Raw genomic sequence first — 15,952 nt, forward strand, 5'->3', positions numbered from 1 at the left:
GTAGCAATACTCATATCAGACAAAATAGACTTTAAAATAAAGACTATTAAAAGAGACAAAGAAGGACACTACATAATGATCAAGGGATCAATCCAAGAAGAAGATAAAATAATTGTAAATATTTATGCACCCAACACAGGAGCACCTAAATACATAAGGCAAATGCTAACAGCCATAAAAGGGGAAATCGACAGTAACACAATGATAGTAGGGGACTTTAACACCCCACTTTCACCAATGGACAGATCATCCAAAATGAAAATAAATAAGGAAACACAAGCTTTAAATAATACATTAAACAAGATGGACTTCATTTATATTTATAGGACATTCCATCCACAAACAACAAAATACACTTTACTCCCAAGTGCTCATGGAACATTTTCCAGGATAGATCATATCTTGGGTCACAAATCAAGCCTTGGTAAATTTAAGAAAATTGAAAGCACATGAAGTATCTTTTCTGACCACAACGCTATGAGACTAGATATTAATTACGGGGAAAAAAATCTGTAAAACATACAAATACATGGCGGCTAAACAATACACTACTAAATAACCAAGAGATCACTGAAGAAATCAAAGAGGAAATCAAAAAATACCTAGAAACAAACGACAATGAAAACACGATGACCCAAAACATATGGGATGTAGCAAAAGCAGTTCTAAGAGAGAAGTTTACAGCAATACAATCCTACTTCAAGAAACAAGAAACATATCAAATAAACAACCTAACCTTACAGTTAAAGCATTAGAGAAAGAAGAACAAAAAATACCCCCAAAGTTAGCAGAAGGAAAGAAATCATAAAGATCAGATCAGAAATAAATGAAAAAGAAATGAAGGAAACAATAACAAAGATCAAAAAAACTAAAAGCTGGTTCTTTGAGAAGATAAACAAAACTGATAAACTATTAGCCAGACTCATCAAGAAAAAAAGGGAGAAGACTCAAATCAATAGAATTAGAAATGAAAAAGGAGACGTAACAATTGATACTGCAGAAATACAAAGGATCTTGAGAGATTACTACAAGCAACTATATGCCAATAAAATGGACAACCTGGAAGAAATGGACAAATTCTTAGAAATGCACAACCTTCTGAGACTGAACCAGGAAGAAGCAGAAAATATAAACAGACCAATCACAAGCACTGAAATTGAAACTGTGATTAAAAATCTTCCAACAAACAAAAGCCCAGGACCAGATGGCTTCACAGGAGAATTCTATCACACATTTAGAGAAGAGCTAACACCTATCCTTCTCAACCTCTTCCAAAATACAGCAGAGGGAGGAACACTCCCAAGCTCATTCTACGAGGCCACCATCACCCTGATACCAAAACCAGACAAAGATGTCACAAAAAAAGAAAACTATAGGCCAATATCACTGATGAACACAGATGCAAAAATCCTCAACAAAATACTAGCAAACAGAATCCAACAGCACATTAAAAGGATCATACACCATGATCAAGTGGGGTTTAACCCAGGAATGCAAGGATTCTTCAATATACGCCAATCAATCAATGTGATAAACCATATTAACAAATAGAAGGAGAAAAAACATATGATCATCTCAATAGATGCAGAAAAAGCTTTTGACAAAATTCAACACCCATTTATAATAAAAAGCCTCCATAAAGTAGGCATAGAGGGAACTTACCTCAACACAATAAAGGCCATATATGACAAACCCACCACCAACATCGTTCTCAATGGTGAAAAACTGAAACGATTTCCACTAAGATCAGGAACGAGACAAGGTGTCTGCTCTCACCACTATTATTCAACATAGTTTTGGAAGTTTTAGCCACAGCAATCAGAGAAAGAAAGAAATGAAAGGAATCCAAATTGGAAAAGAGGAAGTAAAGCTGTCACTGCTTGCAGATGACAGGATACTATACATAGAGACTCCTAAATATGCCACCAGAAAACTACTAGAGTTAATCAATGAATTTGGTAAAGAAGAAGAATACAAAATTAATGCACAGAAATCTCTTGCATTCCTATACTAATGATGAAAAATCTGAAAGGGAAATTAAGGAAACACTCCCATTTACCATTGCAGCAAAAAGAATAAAATACCTAGGAATAAGCCCACCTAAGGAGACAGAAGACCTGTATGCATAAAACTATAGGACAGTGATGAAAGAAATTAAAGATGATACCAACAGATGGAGAGATAGACCACGTTCCTGGATTGGAAGAATCACATTGTGAAAATGACTATACTACCAAAAGCAATCTACAGATTCAATGCATTCCCTATCAAGCTAGCAATGACATATTTTACAGAACTAGAACAAAAAAATTCACAATTTGTATGGAAACACAAAGGACCCGAAATATCCAAAGCAATCTTGAGAAAGAAAAATGGAGCTGGAGGAATCGAGCTACCAGACTGCAGACTGTACTACAAAGCTACAGTAATCAAGACAGTATGGTACTGGCACAAAAACAGAAATGCAGATCAATGGAACGGGATAGAAAGCCCAGAGATAAACCCACGCACATATGTCACCTTATGTTTGATAAAGGAGGCAAGAATATACAATGGAGAAAAGACAGCCTCTTAAATAAGTGGTGCTGGGAATACTGGACAGCTACATGTAAAAGAATGAAATTAGAACACTTCATAACACCATACAGAAAAATAAACTCAAAATAGATTAAAGACCTAAATGTAAGGTCCGACACAATAAAACTCTTGGAGGAAAACACTCTATGACATAAATCACAGCAAGACTCTTTTTTACCCACCTCCTAGAGAAATGGAAATAAAAACAAAAATAAACAAATGGGACCTAATGAAACTTAAAAGCTTTTGCACAGCAAAGGAAAACATAAACAAGACAAAAGACAACCCTCAGAATGGGAGAAAATATTTCCAAACGAAGCAACTGACAAAGGATTAATTTCCAAAATTTACAAGCAGCTCATGCAGCTCAATATCCAAAGAACAAACAACTCAATCCAAAAATGGGCAGAAGACCTAAACAGACATTTCTCCAAAGAAGATATACAGATTGCCAACAAACACATGAAAGGATGCTCAACATCACTAATCATTAGAGAAATGCAAATCAAAACGACAATGAGGTATCACCTCACACCAGTCAGAATGGCCATCATCAAAAAATCTACAAACAATAAATGCTGGATAGGGTGTGGAGAATGGGGAAAGTTGCATTTGCACTTACACTGTTGGTGGGAAAGTAAATTGATACAGCCACTATGGAGAACTGTATGGAGGTCCCTTAAAAAAGTAAAAATAGAACTACCATATGACCCAGCAATCCCACTACTGGGCATATACCTTGAGAAAACCATAATTCAAAAAGAGTCATGTAACACAATGTTCATTGCAGCTCTATGTAGAATAGCCAGGACATGGAAGCAACCTAAGTGATCATCGACAGATGAATTGATAAAGAAGATGTGGCACATATATACATGGAATATTACTCAGCCATAAAAAGAAATGAAATTGAGTTATTTGTAGTGAGGTGGATGGACCTAGAGACTGTCATGCAGAGTGAAGTCAGAAAGAGAAAAACAAACACCGTATGCTAACACATATATATGGAATCTAAAAAAAAAAAAAATGGTTCTGAAAACCTAGGGGCAGGACAGGTATAAAGACACAGACTTAGAGAATGGACTTGAGGACATGGGGAGGGGGAAGGGTAAGCTGGGACAAAGTGAGAGAGTGGCATGGACATATATACACTACCAAATGTAAAACTGATAGCCAGTGGGAAGCAGCCGCATAGCACAGGGAGATCAGCTCTGTGCTTTGTGACCACCTAGAGCGGTGGGATAGGGAGGGTGGGAGGGAGACGCAAGAGGAAGGAGATATGGGGATGTATGTATATGTATAGTTGATTCACTTTGTTATACAGCAGAAACTAACACACCATTGTAAAGCAATGATACTCCAATAAAGGTGTTTTTAAAAATATATATAAGAGATAGTGGCAAGCTCTGTCCAAAGATTTCAAAATGTACACATAAGAGCAAACTAAATACCTTTGAGTGTGACCTAGATTTTGCAGCTTGCTTACAAAGTACAGAGGATGGAAAATGACGAACAGTGTATTTGTTTCCTAGGGTTGTCATAACAAAGTATCACAAATTAGGTAGTTTAAAACAACAGAAATTTATTGTCTCATGGCTCTGGAGTCTACAAGTCTTAAATCAAGTTGCTGGTAAGGCCATGCTCCCTCTGACTCTCTAGCAGAGAACCCTTCCTTGCCTCTTCCCAGCTTCTGGGTTGGCCCTTGAGCCATGGCTTGCAGCTGCAGCACCCCAAACTCTGCCTCTGTTGTCACATGTGTGTCTCTGTGTGTTCACAGGTGCTTCACATGGCATTTTCCTAGTCTTATAAGGACACCTGTCATATTGAATTAGGGCCCATCCTAATGATCTCATCTTAACTTGGTTAAATATGCAAAGACCCTATTTCCAAATAAGATCACATTTCCAGGTATGGGGGCTAGGACTTCAAATTATCTTTTTTGAAGAACACAATTCAACCTGTAACAAACAGCCACTTTTCAGTAAAAAAACCTGGCAAACACAACTTTAACCAAGTAATCAATATAATATCACTACTGGTTAGTCATGTTGATAGCGACAGGATTCAAGATGCAGTACCCCAAAATATGGCACCTTGGCATGTTGGATATTTTAAGGTAAAGGAATTTGAGAAACGGCAAGAGCAGGAAGGATTCTTTGACCTTCTCCTGAAGCAAGTCATAAATCCCTCACGTGAGAGGTGCCCTCCCTATACTCAGAGGAGCATCCTTATCTCTGAAGATGGAAGGATGCTGAGAGAAATCTGAATGAACAGGGCTTGCTAAGTTTCCTCCAGTTTACTACATGTAACTCATACCCCTTTTGTCCTCTATCACATTTTCCCACAACTTTCCACTCTTCCTCAAACCTGGCATAAAAATGGTCAGATCTTCATTTCCTTGGCTAACATGTCATATAAAATTTATATGAAATAAATGTGTATGCTTTTCTCTCTTTAATCTGTTTTTTGTTACAGAGACCCAGCCAAGAACCCAAAATGGGTAAAAGAAAGATTTTTTTCTCCTCTTACAATACCATGCACTCCCTGATGAGATCTGATGAAAAGGCACTTCACATCTGTGGTTTTCTTCCCCAAAACCCAAAACCCTAGGCTAATCATGACAAATACCTCATAGAATTAAATTGCGGGACATTCATTCTACAAAGCACCTGACTAGCACTCTTCCAAGCTGTCATGGTCATGAAAAAAAAAAAGGAAATATTTAGAAACCATCGCAGACCAAAGGAGACTATGGAGACACGGAGACTAAAGGCAATGTGGAACCCTGGATTGGATCCTGAAACAGAAAAAGGACATTCGTGGAGAAACTAGTGAAATCCAAATAAAGTCTGGAGTGTAATTAATAGCAATGCTATTAATGTTACCTTCTTAGTTTTGACAAATGTACCATGAGAGATGTTAATATTGTAGGAAATTGGGTGAGAGGTATATATGAACTCTCTGTACTATCTTTGTAACTTTAATATAAATCTAAATTTTTTCCAAATTTTTTTAAAAGTTTAGGAAAAAAATAATGGCATTTATGCTCTTTCATCACATGGAAAGTTATCAAGTTGTCAACTTATAAAGATGATCTGTTCTAATTAGAGTAATGGAGGATATTTACCCTCTCTTTATTCAATGGAGGTGTTTCCTTCTATAAGGGAGGCAAACTTGAGATAGTGACAAGATTACAATGTGCAAATATTTTTGATGACATATATGTATATTCAAAAGAGGAACTGCACAGGTAGTTGAAAACAACGGACAAAGCCCAGATTTGCAAGCCAGAAGAGCCATCTCTGGGATCTTTGCTCCACATTACAGACTGTGACTTTTCAAGTGGGTTATTTAACTTGGTTCAGTTCTTTCGTCTGTAAGACTGGAATATAATATGCCTATATGGAAAGGATACAAGGGAGATTAAAGAAAACGTATATTATTGCCAAGTACATACAGATGCTGGTTATTTTTGGCATTACTTGTAGAGAGAGAAGGGAAGAAAAAATGTACTATAACACTGCAACATTGGCAACAATATTTTCAACCTTTCAGTTCAATGTTGATGGTGCAGGAGTGATGACAGTCAAGAGGCAAGTAACTAGACACTTTCCTGCAGAGTGACAATAACTGAGCCACTAATGACCTTTGCAAACAATTACTTATCCATCTAGCACCCTCCTTGATATTTCCCAATATCATGAGAACTATTATATATTACATTTTAAAGTTACAAATGCATTGTCTAATTTCAAAAAACAAAAAGAAAAATGGAGTTTTTTTATTTGATGAAAACAGTAGTTGTTTCCAGTGATCAATGTTAATTTTCATAGTTCCTCACAAACTATTTCTATTGATCTGTTCAAATACCTTTCTCAGGATGCATGTCAAAAATTAGAGAGCCTATGGGAAGGGAACAGAAATTATTTCAATCATTCCTATCATGAATAATAATATTTTGAACAGCATTCAAAACATGAGGTCCAAGCCAAGTTAATGATACACCTGAATTAATGTATAGGTGAGCCTTCAATGAATTCAGAGAGACAGTGTGATAAGAGGGTGGAGTGCTGGAATGGAGGCCATACGCAGCCATGTGGAAACTACCTGTTCATCTCACACACTCGATTTTTCTGAGTTCCCCATATGGACAAGTCTTTGCTCTTTCCCTCTGTAGGCACTTAGTTGACAATCATCATTCTTTGAGTTTCAACTCAGAGATTTCATTATCAAGGATGGGTTTCTTGCACAACCAGACTTCACTCTGCCCAGATGCCTTTGTCAACTGTGAGCTCCTTGCAGGCGGAGACTGTTTCATTTATCTCTAAAACACAAGGTCTAGCATTGGCACATAGCAGGCAACAGATTCATCTTGGTCAATCTACACTGAAACTTTGTGAGGCACTGGTAAAATGCCAAGCACTGATTCCTTACTATGGGAGAATTTTATTCTATTTTTCCAATATTTCCTTTTGTGGTTTTTTCTTCCTCTATTATAATCTCTTTGCTCTCTATTTGTTTTATTCTTATAAGCATTATATATAAACTTGACCCAACACAAGAATATGTAAGGTATGTTCTCCCACTAAATAAAATAGGTATCCACTTAATTATGTCTTCTCTCTGCTTATTGCACCTCCATTATGGTAAAACAAATTTAACCAAAGTAGTTTATCTCCCAAGATTGCTCCAACAATTTACAGTTGATTTCACTCATTTAAATTTATCTTCAAACAGATGTGCAATGAAGTACTTGTAGGGGAAATATACAGGCATGTGTAGTTGGGGAGCTACCTTCATATTCTGCATGAGCCTCTTCACTGGGTCTCTTCCAGCCTCTCAAAGAAAATAAAAGGGGGTGGGGAAAATCAGAATAAGTGCAGGCTTTTCAAGAATCTAGTGGGTCATGGATGTGCTGGCCTTCCTGGAATGACATATTCTTAGTTTGCAAAGGGATATGAGCTGTGGGTAATTTGCACATGAATGCCTCTGCAAATGAATGAATGCATCAGACACAATGAAAACATTATATCCAACATTATGCCATATTGCTCATTGCTGCCACTTCCACCGAATTTGTTTCTCTACCATCTGCACCAGTTCTATTCCACTATCTGACACGAGGCCCAGAAAAATGCAAGCCACTAAGAATATATTGTTAAAGGGGCTGTGTGAACAGTTATTATGCTTGTGTAACTTCCTTAATATCCTTTTTTAATGAAAAAGAAGAAACCTACATCAGAAGCAGTACTTAAAATTCTGTTTGGAGAGGCTTCTGGCCTCTACTGAGTAGCTTTTCCCCTTAATCTCTTCTTTTTGTTTGCTGTCTTAATAACATGTTTGGGCTAAAGGAAAGCTAAATTCTCACACCCATGTCTGGGTGGAAAATATTACTTTTAAGGGAGTAAATGGATAACTTCATTTAGATTTTACAATGGATATTTTATAAGCATGATATAGTAATACCATTTTAATTCTGACATATATCAACCAAAATACACTTTTTTTCACTCCAATAAATTACTCTCCTCCTAATTTTCTTATTTACAAGCAATTTAATCCCACTTGTAATTTGTTAAATAATTGTATTTCCTTCATTATACATATCTAATTTGACAACTGTATATCAAAACTAGCCCTAATAAGGCAACTAAAATAAGATTGAATTTCAATCTAAATATTTTGCACAGCTGGGCCCAGATGAACTATATCACCAATATAGGAGGAAAGCACCACCAGACGCCATCATGACTCTCATTTTCAGAAATTTTAATGTTTGTTTGCTACAGAACAATAGCTCTTACCTCAACAAACTCCTGGGCTTCAAATCCTGAACTTGTATCCTGGGCCCTGAAGGTAAATTTTTTTATGACATCTGTGTGTTTCTGTAATTAGATCCACAGCAATCTGCAACACATACTTTCCCCTTTGAAATGTGTCTTCAGAAGAATAAATAATACACTGAAAATTAAAGAAAGTATACAAGCATGTTTTGCCATTGCTTTGATAAAATTCCTCCAGGAATCTGGGAAATGGGTTTGACCAATTTTTCACAGTACCTAATTATGTCCATGAATAGGTTAAATTTCTAGAAAATCTTTAAAAGTTTCAAGGGGTTTGATGATTTCTAATTGATGTTCCAAGTATTAGCCACTATTAGTCATTCATTCATTCCTTGATGCTGTTAGAAGAATGGTTATGCAGTGTTCTAACCAACTCAAAACTGTCTCCAGTTATCACACTATCCAAATAGTGTGATCATAGAGCATTCATTGAAGCGTGACTTGTGAAGATGTCATCACCATGAATTTATCCAAGAGAAGTTTATGTTTCTCTGTTATGGTACGAAACGAACAGAGAAAACTCTTGTAAAACAAAATCCATCCAGCGGAGACCAGGTCCCCTTTCAACATGTGTTTCCTTCCAATTGCCAGGTATATTTTCAATTATTTAATAAATGATTTGCAAGCTATGTGCCCCAGTTTGGGTACAGGACATTTCTTTAAACTGTTCCCAATTTGCTGAAACTTAAATGACTTACACAAACTATAATAATAAAAACAAAAAATTCAGGTAAACACCAATCTTTTCTGCATTAATCTGTTAACATTATTTTTCTTTAATTTCAGTTCAAAGTAGCTCCCACTGGTAAATTTCACCAACTCAATAAGAGTGAATAATTCTAACTATATAGAAGGAAAACAACCTAACAAAAATGTGATTTATCTTTGCAAAATTACCAGTGTGACATAGCATTACTTTATCTAAATTAAGCAACTATGACATAATGACTAAAGAATGCTATACTGAAAAAGTCATTCATTCCTGCTATTTTGTAAACATGGGAAGGCTTTTAAATCCACCCAATATACAATGTTCTAAATCTGTCAAGAAAAAAAATTGACAAAATTATGAATTAATTTTAAAATAATGTCACATACTGTGCAATAATGGGAGCTTACAGAGGTAAACACGTGATCGAACAGTGAGGAGTCTGCTAATTTAACTCAACTGAAAGAAGTCATACTCTGAATATCTTTTATGATAAGCAAGTTATAAAAAATAGTGTGTTTTGTACCGCATTAATAAAGCCTCTCTTAACCAAATGTTTATTATTTATTGGTGGAAGGAATTACATAAATTTTACTTGAGAAATCAGGGATCATGTTAAAACAACATTATTTTTAAAGCAGAAAACGTGTGATGAGTGAGTTTAAAACAGGATAATGAGAAAAAGGGGTTTGGGGAGATTTACAATATAAATATGATACTTGTTTCTTACTTTTTCTGTCCATGAACCTGATAAAAATACTGTGAAAAGGTTAAATTCTCCTGAATACTTAGAAATTATTTTTAAAGTGAGTTAAAGTCTGGTGTTTAAGGTAAAATGCATACCTCTTCCTTTAAGGGTTAAACATTCTTTTACTGACTGCCGTGAACTGAAATTAAATGTTTAGAAGCAAACCCTTTCTTAGTTCATAAATATCAAAAAGTTAAATTTGCTCTGGATTTTGAAAAGTGAAATATACTGCCCTTTTGTTTCCAACAGGTGTCCTATTGACTCACTTGGGAATGTGATCACCACATCTCCATTTGATCAACTTTACATGGGGATTTCTGATAATCCAGTGGAGCAGGTGGATTGCACACTGGAAACATGGAGACAGACACACCATGCACTGCAGAGAATGCACTGTCTCCTCCCTGCACGGATGCTGGGACCATCAGGTACCCAGAACAAGACCAAGGGATCTAGCTCTACCCATTGGCTCTCAGCCAAAGAACATGCCTGGTGTTAGGAGTACACGTGTACCCGTTTGCATTTTAGCTCCTAAATGAAAAGTTTGATTGTCATTTGCACTCTCTTAATATTAGTTTATATTATGTAAGGATTTATCCTTTTAATGGTTTGATATGTTTTTAAAAAGTTACCACCTCCTAATTTTTCATGGCCTGCTTTGAATTTTTTTTAACTCTCATATCCTATTTTTTAACATCATTATTGTTTCTTATTAACCATACAATTTTTTATTTTAAGGTAATGATAATACTTCTTGATGTTTAGTCCTTATTCCAAATGTTGCTTTATTTTCAGTTTAATTTTATTTACTCTAAGTATGGCGAGCAGAAAGTAGAGGGGTATGGGGTTCAGCTGCAAGGAAAGTCTCTGACAGCACTTCTTAGTCTATCAATAGGGAAAGACCAGGCTTTTCCCCCAGTCTGTGCAGATTCATATTTTTGTTACTACAAGAAAAATGAATTTCTGGGAAAACAAAATAAAAAATAAAAGAATATGCAAAATACAAGCATAAGCCATTTATTGGATTTCATGGATATAAAATTATTCCTTCAAATTATTTTAAAAGGTTCTGAACATTTACTCTAAGTTACTGAATGTGTCTTGTCGTGGTCTGGTGCAGACAGTTTGCAAACCAATACCAGTTCCTGGATCTGGCCTATGATTACAGCTCATGAGCTTGACTCTCTCCAGTGAACCTTTCCTCAGGAAAGTCTTCCCTCTGCCACAGATTAGGTCTGATTTTCCTACTATATTTTCTCCTAGTTTTTTGTATTTCTCCACCACACAATATAATTGAATAATGTGTTACATGACTAGTCCCTTAATTGTGTCTGCCTTGCCCAGAGGATACAAGTGGGTTGATACTGCTTATACAAATGTCAACAAAGGTAGATTTACTTTGAAGCTAATAAAATACCAGGTTGTTGTCCATTTGCTTACAGAGGTCCCTGTGAGTGGTGGAAGTTGCAGAAAGTTACAGAGTGTTCTAGGTGAGGTGGCAATTAAGGCTGCAATCAGTGAGAATTACTGTGTGAACATTTTTGGCGAATTGCCTAAAGGGATCATACACAAAAGGGACCTGAAGCTTGAAGAATATGATGTGATATTTTTTCATCGCAAATAATCACTTTGGCACCTTATTTTGTATTTGCAATCTTACATTCTTTTTCTTAAAATGGGTACCTACATTACATAAGTTTCAATCCCACAAACTCTGGATCTGCCTGGTGTTGAACGCTTTATCCCCAACAACTGGCATGGTGCCTTGCCCAGCTGGAGTAGGTAGTCCATAATCATCCATTGGCTGAATGGGAAATGAATAAATGACCAACTTACTGGTTTAGAACTCCTCAGCAAGATTCCTGTGACAAGATCCACAAGGGCCCTAATTAGTCTCCTAAAACCTCTTTCATACCCAGCCCACTTTCAATAAAGGTATTACTAGTAGAATTCATCTTTATATAAGATTCAGAAGAATTATAAAGGCAGATTTTCAAACTATGGATTGTGCCCTCTTAGTAGTTTGCAAAAACAAGTTGAGGGTCATTAAATCAAAATTTATTTATTTTTACAGTGGAAGATGGAATAAAAGGAACAGAATGAAATGGAATAAATGGAATGGAATGAAATGAAAAATACTGAGTGCATCACAAGAATTAAGAGTGAGTGTTGTTTTATAAAACTTTTGTGTCAATGGTGTATGCACATGTGTACATGTACTAAAAACCTTTTCACACTGGGAAAAAAAAAACCTATAAATTCAAAGTGCAGGACTTCCCTACAGCCTTCTCTGATTAAAAAGGATAAATGGAGGTTGTTTACAACTAAGACTATACCTAAGAATTTTGGGTTTTGGTGGTTTGCTTACTTTGTTTTGTGTTTTATATTTTACACATATACTCTTTTGTTGAATCATCAGTATAAATACAAATCAGAAACTCCGGTTTTTAAGATCTCTGAGAAAAGACACCAGGCTTTTTCCATGACCTTAAGCATGGACTTTCCATTAGAAGATTCTTGAAATGTTCCAAGATCTTTTGTTCCTTATCTCTAAAATATAAACCAGTTTGCCACTGTGCCAAGTTACAGTTCATTCTCTGTTTATTGCCCTGCTGTATATACTTCAGCTGTGATGTCCTCAACAATGGTCTCCATGAAAACTCATATAGTAATGATTCCTGAACCTGTATCTCCAGCCTTGGATACTCTCCTGAGATCCAGACCCTTGTAACAACTGCCTGCCAGGCACATCCATCTGGCCACAGACACCCCTATAAACAGAAGTTATTACTTTTCCCTAATAAAACTTACTTTTTCTCCTTTTCTCTCTACACTGATTAATGGTCCCTCTACATCCAGTAATATAATCTAGATACATGGGAGCCATTCTAATATCCTTCATCACCTCTAGTCAGGAACAATAATTGCCTGTTATAAATCCTTAACATTTCCCAAATCTATCCCTTTCTCTCTACACCATGGTTGTTTCTATCTTGGTTTCTGGCCTGGGCTACTCCATCAGTCTTCTAACTGGTCTCCTACCCTGGCTTGCCCCTCCCCAGTCTTTCTCCCCATGGACTCGATTTTGATGTTTTCAGAATACACACTTTATCACGTTGGAACTTGAGGGCCAAGTGAGATAGAGAAAGATAAATATGGTACGATGCAACTTATATGAATCTAAAGAAACCAAACTCATAGGAACAACAGATTGGTGGTCACCTGGGGTGGTCTGTGTACATATTATTGGGGTGTGCGTGTAGGGGGCTTGGGGGGAGAAGAATTGGCAAAGTTGGTCAGAGGATATAAACTTCAAGTTATAAGATGAATAAGTTCTAAGGATATAATTTGCCACATGGTGACCATAGTTAACAATACTATACTGCATATTTGAAAGTTACTAAGAGAATAGATCTTAAAAGTTCTCATCACACACACACACACACACACACACACACACACACACACAATTGTAGCTATGTGAGGTGATGGATGTTTTAGCTAACCTTTTGTAGTAATTATTTCTCAATATATACATATATCAAATCATTATGTTGTACACTTTAAACTTACACAATGCTATATGTCAATTATATCTCAATAAAGCTGGGGAAAAAAAGAAAGCTTACTTTCTGGTAGTTAAAAACATATATTCCAGGCACCCTTCTAAGAGCTTATCATATATTAACTCATTTATTCCTCATAACAATCTGTGAAATAGATCCTGTATTATACCTATTTTACTAGTGAGGAAAATGAGGCACAGAGTGGTTATTAACATTCTCAGAGCCATACAGCTAGTAAGTAGCAGAACTAAAATTAAAACCCATATACTCTGGCTCCATAATGCTGTACTGCCTGTCAAGGATTAAGTCAAAAATTACAAATATGACACGGCATTATGGGAACATATTGCAGATATATTTAATTCAGCTTTGTTGGAAAAGGATTGGAAAAGTTATTTTAATGATAATTAATATATACAGTACTAATACAGAGTGTGCTCATTTACTATGTTCTAAGTAGTTTCGTGTGTTGACCCATTCCAACCTCACAACAACTCCACAAGGTAAGTTCCATTATTATCCCCACTTTACTAATGAGGAAAGTAAAGTGTTTAGTAACTTATTTAAGGTTGCACAGCAATTAAGTGTTTGAAGCTTCCTTAGAAGACAGAGTAGAGCTTAGTCGTAAAATATGAAGAGGCATTAGCCAAGCAACCAGGTAACTGATCAGGAGCATGGGCAATGAAGACAACCTGTGAAGCTGTGTGTGGTCAAACAGGGACATGGGCCACGCGGAACAGTGCAAACGTTCCCAGCAGACGAGGCACTGAAGTACAAGGCGTGGAGTGGGAAGAAACAAGGCAGGCGGACCAGGAGCGAACAGTGTGCGATGCTTAGATTTTTACCTGTGGCAAAAGGGGCTTTGAAGGACTTTTAGACAATGGACTGACAAGGCCAAGTTTTCATTTTAGATGGGATCCTGTTGATTGTGGATTAATTTGAAAAAACAAAGCTGGAGGCCATGGAAGTTGTCCAGGAGAGGGATACATTTCTAAAGTATGACAGTGGTGGTAGACAAACTAGAAAACTAGCAAAGAAGTAAAACCAGAAGATTGCCACTCTCAGACCGTAGTCTCTTCTCTTTCTGAATGCTTGATTATTCACACCATCACCCACCTACAGCCATCCTCTCCTCCTTCCTTTCTATTAAATTATAGAAGTCAGTCTGTTTAAAGCTGACCTCCCTGCCTTGATGGGTTCTCTGCAACTCCTGGTTATCAGGAAACTTGCACTCAATTACTATTTTTTAGGGCTTCACTAAAAATTATTATACTTTTAACCAAAAAATGATAACATAATGAAAAGTCTGAATAGTACAAAAATAACAAACATTTCCATAGATTCTGTAATTCCCAACTCTGTTTCTTATTCATGTATAACAAATCAGAGAATGAGTTCTTGCCTTTTTCCCAATGTAAGGTAGTTTGGGTACAGGAGTGAAGAACACAAGCTCTGCATTTAAGGAGTTGTCATTAAAGTGAGACATTGTGTTAACTAATAGTTAAAAAACATAATACAAAAACAAAGTAAAATATAAAAAAACACAAAAATACTAAAAGATTTTAAACATTTAAAAAACGCAATACTTAAGCAAAGATTGGCATGATTTGCTTCAGGCTGCAAGTAAGCAAAAATCATAGTAGCTTAACCAGAGGGATTTATTTTTATGACAAAACGAGAAGTCCAGAGGGAGGGAGATCAAAAAAGAAATAAAGAACCATGATCTGTCTGGCTTTGCTTTTCCAAGTCCCCTTGGCTTTACTTTTCACCCTCAAGGTCACAAGTGAGCTTGTCTACCTTCAGGAATCTAATATGCATGCTTTGAATTCTTGGCAAGAATAAGGGGAAAGGGAAAAGGCAAATGCCCCTTTCTATCTAGAAAACAATAGTTTTTCCAGAAGCCCACCCTTGAGAATTTTTTATTCCATCTCATTGCCCAGAACTGCTCTCAGAAGAGTCTGGAAAAGTGACTACATTTACCTGTAGTATGGTTTGGCCCCATTAAAATCAGGAACCCACTAGTAAAGAAAAAGAAAAGAATGGATATTGAGTAATTAGCAGGATCTGCCACCATGAGAAACACATACATTTGAGGGATGGATAGTGAGATAGGAAAACATGAAGGGAGTAGAGAGGGACATTACAAGAAGCATGTGAAAGCAGAATATCACAGAAACGTTCAATGCAGCCTCAAGTTCCAATAAGACGATGACAGAAACACACCCACTGCATTTCACAATCAGGATATCACTAGGGATGTCTGAATATAAATGGAACTATCCTGATAAGGGAAGAATTCAAACAAGTTATTGCATCTAAAACTGTGGGCATTAAAATAAACAGTATTAGTATTCCTGACAGAAAGATGTATAAAGAGGTTAAGGTGATAGTTTATCCTAGGAGTACTGGCAAAAATAACTTTATGGTTCATCCAGAGAGAGTCTGATGTGATGCTCCCCGGGCTACTCTACCTAAGTTTATCAAAATGGTCCCTGCTTTACAGGGTTGA

The sequence above is a fragment of the Lagenorhynchus albirostris genome, chromosome 3 (assembly GCF_949774975.1).
Source record: "Lagenorhynchus albirostris chromosome 3, mLagAlb1.1, whole genome shotgun sequence".
NCBI classification, from domain to species: Eukaryota; Metazoa; Chordata; class Mammalia; order Artiodactyla; family Delphinidae; genus Lagenorhynchus; species Lagenorhynchus albirostris.